The 13459-nt window shown below is 42.1% G+C and overlaps 1 protein-coding gene across 2 annotated transcripts in view; it reads left to right on the top strand.

Annotated features, from left to right (window-relative positions):
• The window catches only part of LOC109934064 (plexin-A2), a 434576-nt gene that overhangs the window by 41854 nt on the left and 379263 nt on the right, over positions 1-13459 (top strand). The window lies entirely within an intron of this gene.

Below are 13459 nucleotides of genomic sequence, written 5' to 3'. Positions count from 1 at the left end.
TACAAAATACTTGTTAGACTTCACCTGGAGTATTGTGTACAGTTGTGGGTGCCACATTAATAGGGGATCCTTGATTCACAAATATCTGACTTACAAATGTACATCCATATGAACGTGATCTCATGCAAGGTTGTAATTTTAAAGATCTAGCAAACGAACATTTCCTGTACTTTCAAATGGCTCCTTTTATATTGTCTTGCATAGTCTTCTGACTTGCGTACAAAAAGACTTGTGAATGGGCTCCAGAACGCATTCGCAACCTGGGAACTGCCTTTATTGGAGAGATATAGCAATGTATTGGAGACAGTACAGAAAGGATTTCCAGGAATGAGAGGATAGTTATGAGGGTAGATTGAAGTTGGGACTGTGTGTTTCTTGGAGAGAAGCTGGCTGAGAGGAGATTTGATAGAGGCCTTCAAAATCATGAGCAGGTTGGATAGGGTAAATAGGGAGAAGTTGTTTGTTCTCGTAAAAGATGACAAAAAAACGAGAGGGCATAGATATCAAGTGATATATAAATGAAGCAGGGATGAAGTTAGGAAAACCTTTTTCACACAGTGACTAGTTAGGGTATGGCACGCAATGCCTGAGAATATGGTCGAGGCATTCAAGAGGGCATTGGATGATGATTTGGATGGAAATAGTGTACAGAAATATGGAGAAAAGGAAAGAATTGGACATTAAATAACAGAACCAGTCCTGGCACACTGGGCCAAATGGAGTCCTTCTGCACCATAATGATTATAATTCTGTGGTAGTTTATGCAGTGTCCTGGTGGCCCTCTTCCTTAATACCACATAAGAACATAAGAAATAGGACTAGGAATAGACCATCCCAAACACTTGAGCCTGCCTAATCATTCAACCAGATCATGGCTGACCTGCCCCAGGCCTCAATTACTCTTTCATGTAAGTTCCTCATCGCCCTCAATCCTTAATTTCAAAAATCTATCTACCACTATTTTAAATATTTCCAGTAATCTAACTTCTACAATTCTGTCCAGGGTGGGGGAATTCTAGGCATAAACTATCCTCTGAGAGAAGAAATTTATTGCATTCTCATTATCCCCTTATTCTGTACCTATGTCCCCTAGTTTGATATCCCTCTCCAATGGAAACTTCTTCTCAACATCTACGCTGTCAAGCTCACACTGAATCTTGTCTGTTTCAATAAGACCATCCCAATATTTCCAGATGTAGAGCTGGATGAACACAACAGACCAGGCAGCATCAGAGGAGCAGGAAAGCTGGACCCTTCCAGACCTGAAACATCAGCTTTCCTGCTTCTCTGATGCTGCCTGGCCTGCTGTGTTCATCCAGCTCTACACCTTGTTATCTCCGACTCCAGACTCCAGCGTCGGCAGTTCCTACTATCCCCCAATTTTTCCAGATATTTTCTATAACAGCCAGTTCAGAGATGTTTGTACACACCTCTGGAGCAGGTGAGACTTGTACCCAGGCCTTCTGGCTCAAAGATAGGGACACACTCCTCCACTGCTCCACTAGAGCCCCTCCCCTATTCTTCTGAAATCTATTGAATAAAAAGGCTGATGATGATAAGTCAGCCCCTTCCTCTCTGGAATCAGCCGAGTGAATCTCTTTGGGACTGCCTCCTATGCCAATATATCTTTTCTTAAATACGGGGGCCAAAAATGTAGATGGTACGCCTCACTAACACTCTGTGCAGTTGTCGCAGGATTTCCCTCTTTATAAACTCCCAATGCCCAAGCAATAAAGGCCAAAACTCCATTTGTCATAATTATTTTTTCTACCTGAATGCTAACATTTTGTTTCACGCACAAGAATATCCAGATGCCTCTTTGCTGCACTTTTTTATTTTGGAGTCTCTCCATTTAAATAATATTCTGCATTTGATACTTCCTATTAAAGTCCATGACTTCACACCTTCCTACATTCAATTCCATCTGCCATGTTTTTGCCCACTCATTCAACCAATCTCTTGGAAGATTCCTTATGGTCTCATTCTGCTCCACCTCCAAGTCATTATTATAGATAAGTAATTGAGGCCTTAGACTGACTGTGTGGCACTTCACTAGTTGCAACTTTCCAACCAAAAAAAACTCATTCATCCCAAGTCCGTTTTTCTGTGTTAATCCTCAATCCATGCTAATACATCAACCCACCTCCCCCACCATCCCCCCCATATCTTGAGCAATACTGCCTGTGCATTAACCTTCTCATGTGTTACCTTATCAAATGTTTTCTGGCAATCTAAATACGTTACATCTACCAAGCCCCCTTCTTCACCTCTGCTGTTGTATCCTCAAGGAACTCTGGCAAATTTATCAAACATGATTCCGCTTTCTCAAAACAAATTGCCTCTGCTTGATTGAGTTCAGCTTATCTTAATGTTCTGCTATTTCTCCCTTTAATACTGGAATCTAGCATTTTTGCAGTGACAGATGTTAGAGTAACTGGCCTATAGATTCCTGCTTTCTGTCTCCTTCTCTTCTTGAACAGGGGTGTCACATTAAATTATCTGCCATTTCCCAGTTCACCATTATCAATTTCCCAGTTGCATCATCTAAGGATCACACACTTATATTAACTAATCTCTTTCTTGTTATATACCCTTAGAGGCTCTGGCTAGTTTTTATAATTGTCAATTTGCTTTCGTCATCAATTTTCTTCATTATTAACATTTTTAGTCATCTGCTGCTGGTTTCTATCCATTTGTGACACTTCGTATGCCTTAGTTTTGATTAGATTCTCTCCCTAACTTCCTTTTTTAACCAAGGGTGGTTTATCATTCTCATTGATTCCTTCTTTTGGACCAGAATAAATTTTTGCTGAGCATTATAAAATTCTGCTTTAATAATGCCACTGTTCTTTTTCTTTTTATCCATTCATGCAGCCTGCTTTAGACAATTCTTTCTTTGTATCTGTGTAATTGCCTTACTTATGCTGAGGACTCCGGTTTGAGACTAGATTTGCTGTCCTCAAACTGAATTTCAAATTCAATCATGATGTGGTCTCTACCCACCCCCCAGACTATCCCTAACTATGGGATCACTTCCTAATCCTATCTCATTACACATTATAGAACTTTCCAGTTTCAGACTATTTTAGACCTAGTAATGTATTTCTCTTTGAATATACTCTGATACACTTGACTAATTTGTCCTACATGTTGACTTTGTCAACGTGTTGGTTAAAATCACCTATGACAGCTGTAGTGCCCTTCTAGTATCTCTATTATTTCCTGATTTGGTAATTTGTCCCACAGTGAGGCAACTCTTTGGAAGCCTGCAGACAAATTCCACCTGTGATGTTTCTTTTGATATTCCTTCTCTCCACCCAAACTGAAGCTATTGCACCAATCTCCATAATCACTGATACCATCCTTTATTAGCAAAGCCACCCCACCACCTTTTTTCCTTTTTTGGCTATTCTTCCAGAATGTCAAAGGCCCTTGAAAACTGAGTTCCTTTTCTTAGTTATGCGCACCTATGTGGACCATGACAACTGAGTCTTTCCTTTCTCACTCCATGTTTCTCTTCAGCTCAAAAGAAATGAGATGAACTTTTGCATCAGGTAGACAGCACAGCCATATGGGGATAACAAGGTGTGGAGTTGGATGAACACTGCAGGCCAGGCAGCATCAGAGGAGCGGGAAAGCTGATGTTTCGGGTCTGAACCCTTCTTTGTTTTCTGAAGAAGGGTCCAGACCCGAAACGTCAGCTTTCCTGCTCCTCTGATGCTGCCTGGCCTGCTGTTTTCATCCAGCTCCACACCTTGTTATCTCAGACTCCAGCATCAGCAGTTCCTACTATCTCACAGCCATGGGGATGTTGTCTTTGCTGCAGAGAATAGTATCTATTCCCCTAACTATGCTGTCCCCTATTGCATATCTATTTGCTCACAGCACTTCAATGGCACTCTGTACCACAGTGCAATTCTTTCTGCAATCTGTGCCCTTGTTCACTCTAGGAGCAAGAACCTTGTACCTATTGGACGTGGCATTAACTGAGTTTTCTCCAAAGTGAAGCTTCTAAATCCCTATATCTGCCCAGTTGGTAGTCATGCTCTCCTGTTACAGACCAGATTTGGTGGTGTTAATTTAAGGATGTGACTGCTTCAAATAGTGTTCGGTTATCTCCACTTGCCCACCCTGTTAAGTTGCAATGTCATGTTCCCCCACCACCCCATCACCACCCCCCTCACCTCCCCGCCCTTTATTGTTTTTCTTTTCTTCTGATATTGTCATGGAGGTAATCAATTTTTTCTAATTGTACAGAAAAAAGCAAAGCCTATTGCTTTGCGGTTAATACCTGCATTTGAACCCAAAATTTTAACAGTAGATTGAGGACATGCCAATAAAGTTCAACTTGATGCCTTTCAATAAGCTTGCATAGATATTTGGGCATAACTGCAACAACTAATGATCAGAAATTCTTGATCATTTTTGCCTCCTTACACCAAGTTCAGTTGATCTGCAATGGACAATAGTGTTATTTTCTGTTTTAGTGCATTTTGAAGATGGCTTGGATGTTTTGCATGATTAATGTGCAAAAATTCTTTCTTTTAAAATTTCCATTCTTGAAAAATTTAAATCTTATCTACAGTTTCAAATCTTGGAAAAAAATAGTAGATTTGACCAGTTTCTAAGAAAAAAACCATGCAAGGGAAAACTGGTTAAATTGCAATTGTGAGCTGTGGAATTATTTGGATGGATGTTTTTAAAAAAAAACATTGTTTTAGAAATGCATTACAAATAAATCATTAGTATTCAGCTTATTTGTGGTGTAAAGTAACAATATCTGGCTAACCTATTTGTGCGAACAGGCAGGTATTTTAAAATCTCCAAGGTCTTCTCTACATGTGATAAAATGGTGATCAAGTAGCTGTCAAGACTGTTTCTTCCTTTAACTAGTTTATATCTGAGGAGAAGACCCTCTGAGGTATTGCAAGCTTGTAAGTTTTTCTTTCATCACAGAAATGATCACGTTGAAGGGTTGAGGTTTTGAAAAGGGATACACTTCTCTCCTGTGCTGTTCTTATTCTTGACGTGCATGAGTGCAGAATAGTTTTATTCTATTTGTCAACGTCAATCATTTAGAAGTCCTCCCAAGTATTTCCTATCTTTCAGAATATCCCTTGAAGACTTGTTAGTTTCCAGTAAAGTTCATAGTGTTTATTTTTGTTATTCATTCATGGTATGAGGGTGTTGCTGGCTAGGTCAGCATTTACTACCCATCCCAGAGGGCAGCGAAGAGTCAAGCATATTACTGTGGTGTCACAAGTAGTCCAGACCAGGTAAGGATGACAGTTTCCTTCTCTAAAGGACATTTAGTGAACGAGATGGGTTTTTCCAACAATTGACAATGGTCATTATTAGACATTGTAATTACAGATTTTTATTGAATTCAAATTCCACCATCTGCCATGGTGATATTCGAACCTGGGTCTCTGGATTAGCACTCCACCGATAAAACACTAGGCCAACACCTCGCAATGATCTCACAAGTGTTGATGGTGAAGAGCTCTGGTTAAACTCCACCTGGGGTACAGTGCGCCACACCTTAGAAATGATATGTTGTCCTTAAAGAGAGTGTAGCATAAATTTACTGATGTGATACCTGAATTCGAAGGGTTAACCTATGAGAAGGGCTGAAATAAACTAGAGTTGTGTTTCTGGAATTTAAAAGGTTAAATGGTAATTAGATTGAAGCTTTCAAGCTATTAAGGGGAAACTGAGTTAGTCATTCAAGAGAAACTTGAGGGGACTTAGGTTAAAAATTTGAACCCAAACTTTTAGGAGTGCAGTTAAGCAAAATGTGTTGCTTTAAATCTTTACTAGACGTTTGGAGCTCCCATCTGCAAATGACAAACTATGTTGGGTGGGCTGTTGATCTTAAGCTGAGATTTTGTTTGCTGTTAACAAAAACTGTTAGGGGTCATAAGGGAAAGAGGAATATATGGAGTCCGGTCACAGATAAATTGTGAGCATATTGAACAGGCCCAAGCAGCTAAACAGATGACTGCTCCTCCCACGTACCTGTTATTGGTATCAATTTAATAAATGGTCACTTTTACATAAATACATTAATGTATCTTTGAAGTCTGCCAATCAACGTGTAATTGGATTGTTTTTTGGATTATCTATTCCAAGCAAAGACAATTAGCCCTGATTTAAATATATTGATAATCAATTTGTAACACAGAATGTTTTCTTTGTAAGAGCATCTCCCCATTAGCCCTTGACCTTACTGCAGATTGCTAAATCACTTCTAAATACATTGTGAAAGTAAATCCTGTTAGAATTGTGCAGAAGTCTTTCACTACGGCCATTTTTATTTTCTAAAAGAACTCTAATGCAGCAGGTCATCTTGGTTTGGTTCCAGAGCTTTCAGACTGTGTTCCAGCATTCAGTCTGTCCCTATCATTCAATCTTCTGTTTTGTCCCATTTAATGAGATCTTGCTGCCTGTTGAGATTTTGAGACCTGCCTAAGGGAGTAGAATCTAGTATTTTTGCTGACAAGAAAATAAATATTACTATCATTAGTTTGAATGATTCTGCAGGGGTGGATGGTAAAGTAATATGTTATTTGCTATATTGTATGGCCCCTTCCAACCCATTAGAGAACCAGACCCAAGTCCCAGAATTCCTTTGTCAAGCGCTTCACATTCCTACCACCACCTCTGTTCTCCTGTAAGTCACTCCTTGAGCCCAATGTTTAATCACTGCCCTAATCATTACATTCCATGAAGGCAATTGGTAAGGAATAGAAGTGCAGCTAATCTTAACACATTCTTAATAGTATTTATTAGAGCTACACATTTTTTACCTGCTAACTCGATAACCACAGTTTCAGATTGAATCTGTTTATAGGGACAGAATAAGGTCTCATACCTAACACTTTTGTCAAACCACTGCACATTTAATGTTCAGTGAATACTAATATCTCTCTACATCGCTCAATCTTGTTTCTGTCTGATAACGCTCTGGAGATGTGAGACAACAAGGTGCGGGGCTGGATGAACACAGCAGGCCAAGCAGCATCATAGGAGCAGAAAGGCTGACGTTTCGGGCCTAGACCCTTCATCAGAAATGGGGGAGGAGAAGGGGGTTCTGAAATAAATAGGGAGAGAGTGGGAGGTGGATAGAAGATGGATAGAGGAGAGGAAACAAACAGGTCGAAGAGGCGGGGATGGAGCCACTAAAGGTGAGTGTAGGTGGGGAGTTAGGGAGGGGATAGGTCAGTCCAGGGAGGACGGACAGGTCAAGGGGGCAGGATGAGGTTGGTCAGTAGGAGATGGGGGTGCGGCTTGAGGTGGGAGGAGGGGATAGGTGGGAGGAAGAACAGGTTAGGGAGGCGGGGACAAGCTGGACTGGTTTTGGGATGCGGTAGGGGGAGGGGAGATTTTGAAGCTTGTGAAATCCACATTGATACCATTGGGCTGCAGGGTTCCCAAGCGGAATATGAGTTGTTGTTCCTGCAACCTTCGGGTGGCATCATTGTGGCACTGCAGGAGGCCCAGGATGGACATGTCGTCTGAGGAATGGGAGGGGGAGTCGAAATGGTTCGCGACTGGGAGGTGCAGTTGTTTATTGCAAACCGAGCGTAGGTGTTCTGCAAAGCGGTCCCCAAGCCTCCGCTTGGTTGCCCCGATGTAGAGGAAGCCACACCGGGTACAGCGGATGCACTATACCACATTGGCAGATGTGCAGGTGAACATCTGCTTGATGTGGAAAGTCTTCTTGGGGCCTGGGATGGGGGTGAGGGAGAAGGTATGGGGGCAGGTGTAGCACTTCCTGCGGTTGCAGGGAAAAGTGCCGGGTGTGGTGGGGCTGGAGGGAAGTGTGGAGCGGACAAGGGAGTCATGGAGAGAGTGGTCCCTCCAGAAAGCAGATAAGGGTGGGGAGGGAAAGATGTCTTTGGTGGTGGGGTCGGATTGCAGATGGTGAAAGTGTCGGAGGATGATGCGTTGGATCCGGAGGTTGGTGGGGTGGTACGTGAGGACGAGGGGGATTCCTCTTTGGTTCTTATTGCGTGGACGGGGTGTGAGGGATGAGTTGCGGGAGATGTGGGAGACACGGTTGAGGGCGTTCTCGACCACTGAGGGGGGGAAGTTACGGTCCTTGAAAAAATAGGACAACTGAGATGTATGGGAGTGGAATGCCTCGCCCTGGGAGCAGATGTGGCAGAGGCGAAGGAATTGGGAATAGGGGATAGCATTTTTGCAGGAAGGTGGGTGGGAGGAGGAGTATTCTAGGTAGCTGTGGGAGTCGGTGGGCTTGAAATGAATATCGGTTTCTAGGTGGTTGCCCGATATGGAGACAGAGGTCCAGGAAGGGGAGAGAGGTATTAGAGATGGTCCAGGTGAACTTAAGGTTGGGGTGGAAGGTGTTGGTGAAGTGGATGAACTGTTCGAGCTCCTCGCGGGAGCACGAGGCGGTGCCGATACAGTCATCAATGTAACGGAGGAAGAGGTGGGGTTTAGGGCCGGTGTGGGTACGGAAGAAGGATTGTTCCACGTAACCTACAAAGAGGCAGGCGTAGCTTGGGCCCATGCGGGTACCCATGGCCACCCCCTTTGTCTGTAGGAAGTGGGAGGAATTGAAAGAGAAGTTGTTGAGGGTGAGGACGAGCTCGGCTAAGCGGATGAGGGTGTCAGTGGAGGGGGACTGGTCGGGCCTGCGAGACAGGAAGAAGCGGAGGGCCTTTAGGCCATCTGCATGGGGAATGCAGGTGTAGAGGGACTGGACGTCCATGGTAAAGATGAGGTGTTGGGGACTGGGGAATTGGAAGTTCTGGAGGAGGTGGAGGGTATGGGTGGTGTCACGGACATAGGTAGGGAGTTCCTGGACCAAGGGGGAGAAAATGGAGTCCAGATAGTTGGAGATCAGTTCGGTGGGGCAGGAGCAGGCGGAGACAATGGGTCGACCAGGGCATTCAGGTTTGTGGATTTTGGGAAGGAGCTGGAAGTGGGCAGTGCGGGGTTGGGGAACGATGAGGTTAGCTCTGGAGATGTGTCTGGTTAAGTATTTTAAATTCTTTTTAAAATATAATGTTGCAAACAAGGATTTATAATGTGGTCGTTTACTTCTAGATTTGTGAAATTGTCCCCTGATGTTAAAAAGAATTTGAAATAAAAAGTAACTGTTTTGGTTATTGGAAATTTCATCCATTATTGCTAGAATATAAAGTACAGGGCATATCTTTGCAAGAACAGAATGGAGAACTTGCGTTAAATTTAAACACAGTATATTTGTTTAGAGTTGCTTTTCTTTCATGCACCAGAACACTGAAAGCAACTCGACCACTGGTACTTTATTTGGAAAGAGAAGTGTGCTTAATGTTTAAAATTCCAAATAAAAGCTTGTCTACTGATACCCTCATGGGAAAAGGCTGCTTACCCGAGCCTGATTGTTTGAGAGAGTCGAATTGACAGCGGCAGCAAGCAATGGGTTTCAATTCAGCGCTCTAGTCTACGGGGTTGAGTGGTTCTCCCATGTCATCCGAACTCTCCACTGAACAAAGATTTTTTTTTTAGAATTAAACAGAAAGACTTCTTGGTTTTGTCAGTGATTAAAAACAATATAGTTGCTATTTTATGTTTTACAACTTGGATATAGTGTGTTCTTGAACCTTTTTTTAAACACCTGGCTGCAACAAATTCCCGGAATGCTACCTGCTGGGCACCAGCTATTCAGTAGAGAGCTGCAGAGATTTAGATGAAAAAGTAGTTGCTGATCCAGATTTTATTCTCCTGTGTCTCTGCATTGAGACCAATCTCGGAACAAGATTTCTAGTGTCTATTACTTGGTCTTTTTGACCAATGAATGAAGGATGCTTCTGAGTGCCACACTATTCTGAGACTTACTATTTGATCTTCAGTCAAATGATGTGTGTCCCTTTTGACTACATACAATATCTTTGCACTTCTTCCTCCTGGGGAAGGAGTAGAGCGGTGCGTATCATATTGCACAATGAACCTCTGTTGCTGATTTTGAAGAATAATAGGACAAAAAATTCTGAAGTTCACAGCAAGACATTTTTTTTGGGAGAATGGGAGTAATGGGTAATTATTTTTCACTTTCCCAGCCTTGGCAGGTAGACATTCAAGTTTTTCCCCACTGATGTGGTGGTAATTACTTAGAAATATAGAGAAATTACAGCACACAAACAGATCGTTCTGGCCAGAGGGTGTATACCAGTGTTTTTGCTCCATGAGATTCCTCCCACCTATTTTCATCTAACCTTATCAGCATATCCTTCCATTCCTCACTGCTTCAGGTGCTTATCAGCTTTCTTATAAAGGCATTTATAACAACTCCATGTACTAGTGCATTTCGCTCTCCCAAGTAGAAGGAAACATGATTATTAAATGGCCAGATAAGCTTCAGAAAAGTGAGGCAGAAACTGAAGGCATACTCAAGCTGCCAGATTTGTAAATAAGATTATACCTACACACCCCTGCGTGTTCTACTCTTCCATTCTGAGTACAGTTTGTCTATGAGAAGAAGGCATTTAGAACTGATATCATTAGTAAATACAATTTGACCAGCCAAAACTATGATTTGGAATGTGGGTGACAGTTAAGAAATTGACAAAACTTGATGTATTTCTACATTTTAGTCACCATATACAGTTTTCCCAAGCTCAAATATAGTTTCTGACTTTGCATCCAGAGTCAGGAAAGACCTTTTCTTTTGACCTTGCACCTCAAACTGCCTGAGCATGTGTAAAGTGGGGCATGGCTAATTCATTTTAAAGTTAAGACACTTTTTTTTTAAGATGTCCATCACTAATTCGGCTGTTGTGTATAAATTGCTATCATGATTGTATCTAATTGTCTAATTTTGAAACTGGAGGTCCCATCTGAAAATAGCTCTTCCATCTGACATAGTATTGTATAAAAGTCAAATGGTTTGATGCATACTTCCTAGAAAAAGACGTAAGAATGGCATCGGCACAGATGTGGGCAGAAGAACCTGTTTCTGTTCTGTACTGTTCTATGCTCTGATAAGACTGTAAGATATAGGAGCAGAATGAGACCGTTCAGCTCATCAAGTCTGCTCTGCCATTCGATCATATATTGGGGCTGATATATTTCTCAACCCCATTCACCTACCTTCTCTCTGTACCCCTTGATCCCCATACTAATCAAGCACCTATCTATCTCTGTCTTGAAGACAATCTATGATGTGGCCTCCACAGCCTTCTGTAGCACAAATTCCACAGATTCACCACATTTTAAGCTAAAGAAACTCCCCCTCATCTCACTTCTAAAGGGACATCCCTTCAGTCTGAGGCTGTATCCTTGGGTCCTAGTCTCTCCTACTAGTGGAAACATCTTCACCACGTCTGCTCTACCCACACCCCTCAGCATTCTGTCAGTTTCAATTAAATCCCCACTCATCCTTCTGAACTCCATTGAGTATAGACCTGGGGTGCTCAACGACTCCTCATATGACAAGCCTTTCATCCCTAGGATCATTCTTGTAAACCTCCTCTAAACTCCCACTAATGTTAGCACATCCATCCTTCGATACAGGGCCCAAAACTATTCAGTGTTCCAAATGTGCTCTGACCAGAGCCTTCTACAGTGTGAGCACTAAATCTCTGCTCTTGTATTCAAGCCCTCGAAACAAATGCTAACATTGCATTTGCGTTCCTAACTGCCAACAGAACCTACAATATTAACCTTGAGAGAACCTGAACGAGGACTCCCAAATCCTTTTGTGCTTCAGATTTCCACAGTCTTTTCCCATTTATAAAACAGTCTGTGCCTCTATTCTACCAAAGTGCATAATCTCTCACTTTCTCATAATATATTGCATCTGCCACTTCTTTGCCCATTCTCCTCACCCGTCCAAGTCCTTCTGCAGCTCCTCCCTTCCTCAACACTACCTGTCCCTTTGCTTATCTTTGCTAGGTTTGCAGACAACAATGCCCTTAGTTTCTTTGCCAGATTGTTATTGTATCAAATGAATAGTTGCGGTCCCAACACTGACCCCTGTGGAACTCTACTATTCACTGGCTCCATCCTGAAATGAAACCTTTAATGCCCACTCTGTCTTCTGCCCATCAGCCAATCCCTATCCATGCCAGTACCTTGTCCCTAACACCATCGGCTGTTATCTTATTTAGCAGCTTCCTATATGGCACCTTGTCAACAGCCTTCTGGAAATCCAAATAGATCACAACTACTGGCTGTTCTTTGTTAATTTGCTTGTTACCTCAAAGAATTCTATCAGGTTTGTCAGGCGTGACCTCCCCTTGGCAAAGCCGTGCTAACTCAACCCAGTTATACCATGAGCTTCCAAGTACTCTGCAATCTCATTCTTAATTGACTCTAAAATCTTACCAATGACTGAGGTCTTTGCTGACTGGCCTATAGTTTCCTGTCTTCTGCCTCCCTTCCTAAACAGGGGTGTTATGTTAGACATTTCCCAATCCTCTGGGACCTTGCCTGACTCCAGTGATTCCTGAAAGATTACCACCAACGCACCCTTGTCACTGACTTCCTTTTGTCAGCCATAGTTGCCTCATCCTCCACTTATTATGTTTCATTTTTCCTGGGATGAATTTCTGTCGTGCCTCCAAAATTGCCCCCAAAATCTCCTCCCATTGCTGTGCCACTATTTTCCCTGCTAGGTTCCTCTTTCAATCAGCTCCATCCAGTTCCTTCTCCATATCTTTGCAGTTACCTTTACTCAATTGTAATTCTGATGCACCCGCCTCCTTCTCAAACTGCAGAATGACTTCTATCATATTACGGTCTCTGCCCTAGGGTTCCTTTACCTTAAAATCCCTAATCAAATCTGCCTCATTACATATATCTAAATCCCGAATTGCCTGTTCTCCAGCAGGCTTTACCACAAGCTGCTCCAAAAACTATCTTGTAGAAAATTCCTCCTGGACTGGAGAATTGCACGTGAGACAATCTATTTTACTGAACTTTCCTCTACCAAGGGCGTGTTGATGGGATGTTACTATATTGGAACAGTTGCTGTTTAGTAGTTAAATAATATATTATTCTTTTCAGTTTTCTAGTAGAGTTAAGTTATTCCAATTCTTCTTCTTTTGTTTGTATTTTAGCGATAGTGTAAGAATAAAGTGTGTTTTGCTTCAGGCCTAGCAGTTTGACCAATGGAACTGCATCCAGAACTCACTGCCTTACGCTTGCCTTTAAAAATAAGAAAAAGTTAGGGTCTAGGCTATCTACTTAATATATTTTGAGGAGTTTTGGTCTGGTCTATAACATCAGCTTACTGAGCAATGTAACAAGAATCTATCTGTAGGCATATTCAAAGCAATAACTTGCATTAATGCAATGTCTTAAATGTAATAGAATGTTTCACAGTACTCTTTTGATCAGAATTTGACATTTGACCATAAGTAGAGATTGGCAGAAACTTGATCAATAGTCAAATTTTAAAGAAGTCTTACAGGTAGAGGTTTAGGGAGGGAATTGTGGAACTGGGAGC

Source organism: Rhincodon typus, chromosome 25 (assembly GCF_021869965.1).
Source record: "Rhincodon typus isolate 14 chromosome 25, sRhiTyp1.1, whole genome shotgun sequence".
NCBI classification, from domain to species: Eukaryota; Metazoa; Chordata; class Chondrichthyes; order Orectolobiformes; family Rhincodontidae; genus Rhincodon; species Rhincodon typus.
Note: the sequence above shows the minus strand (reverse complement) of the source record. Positions and strands in the feature narration are given on the sequence as shown.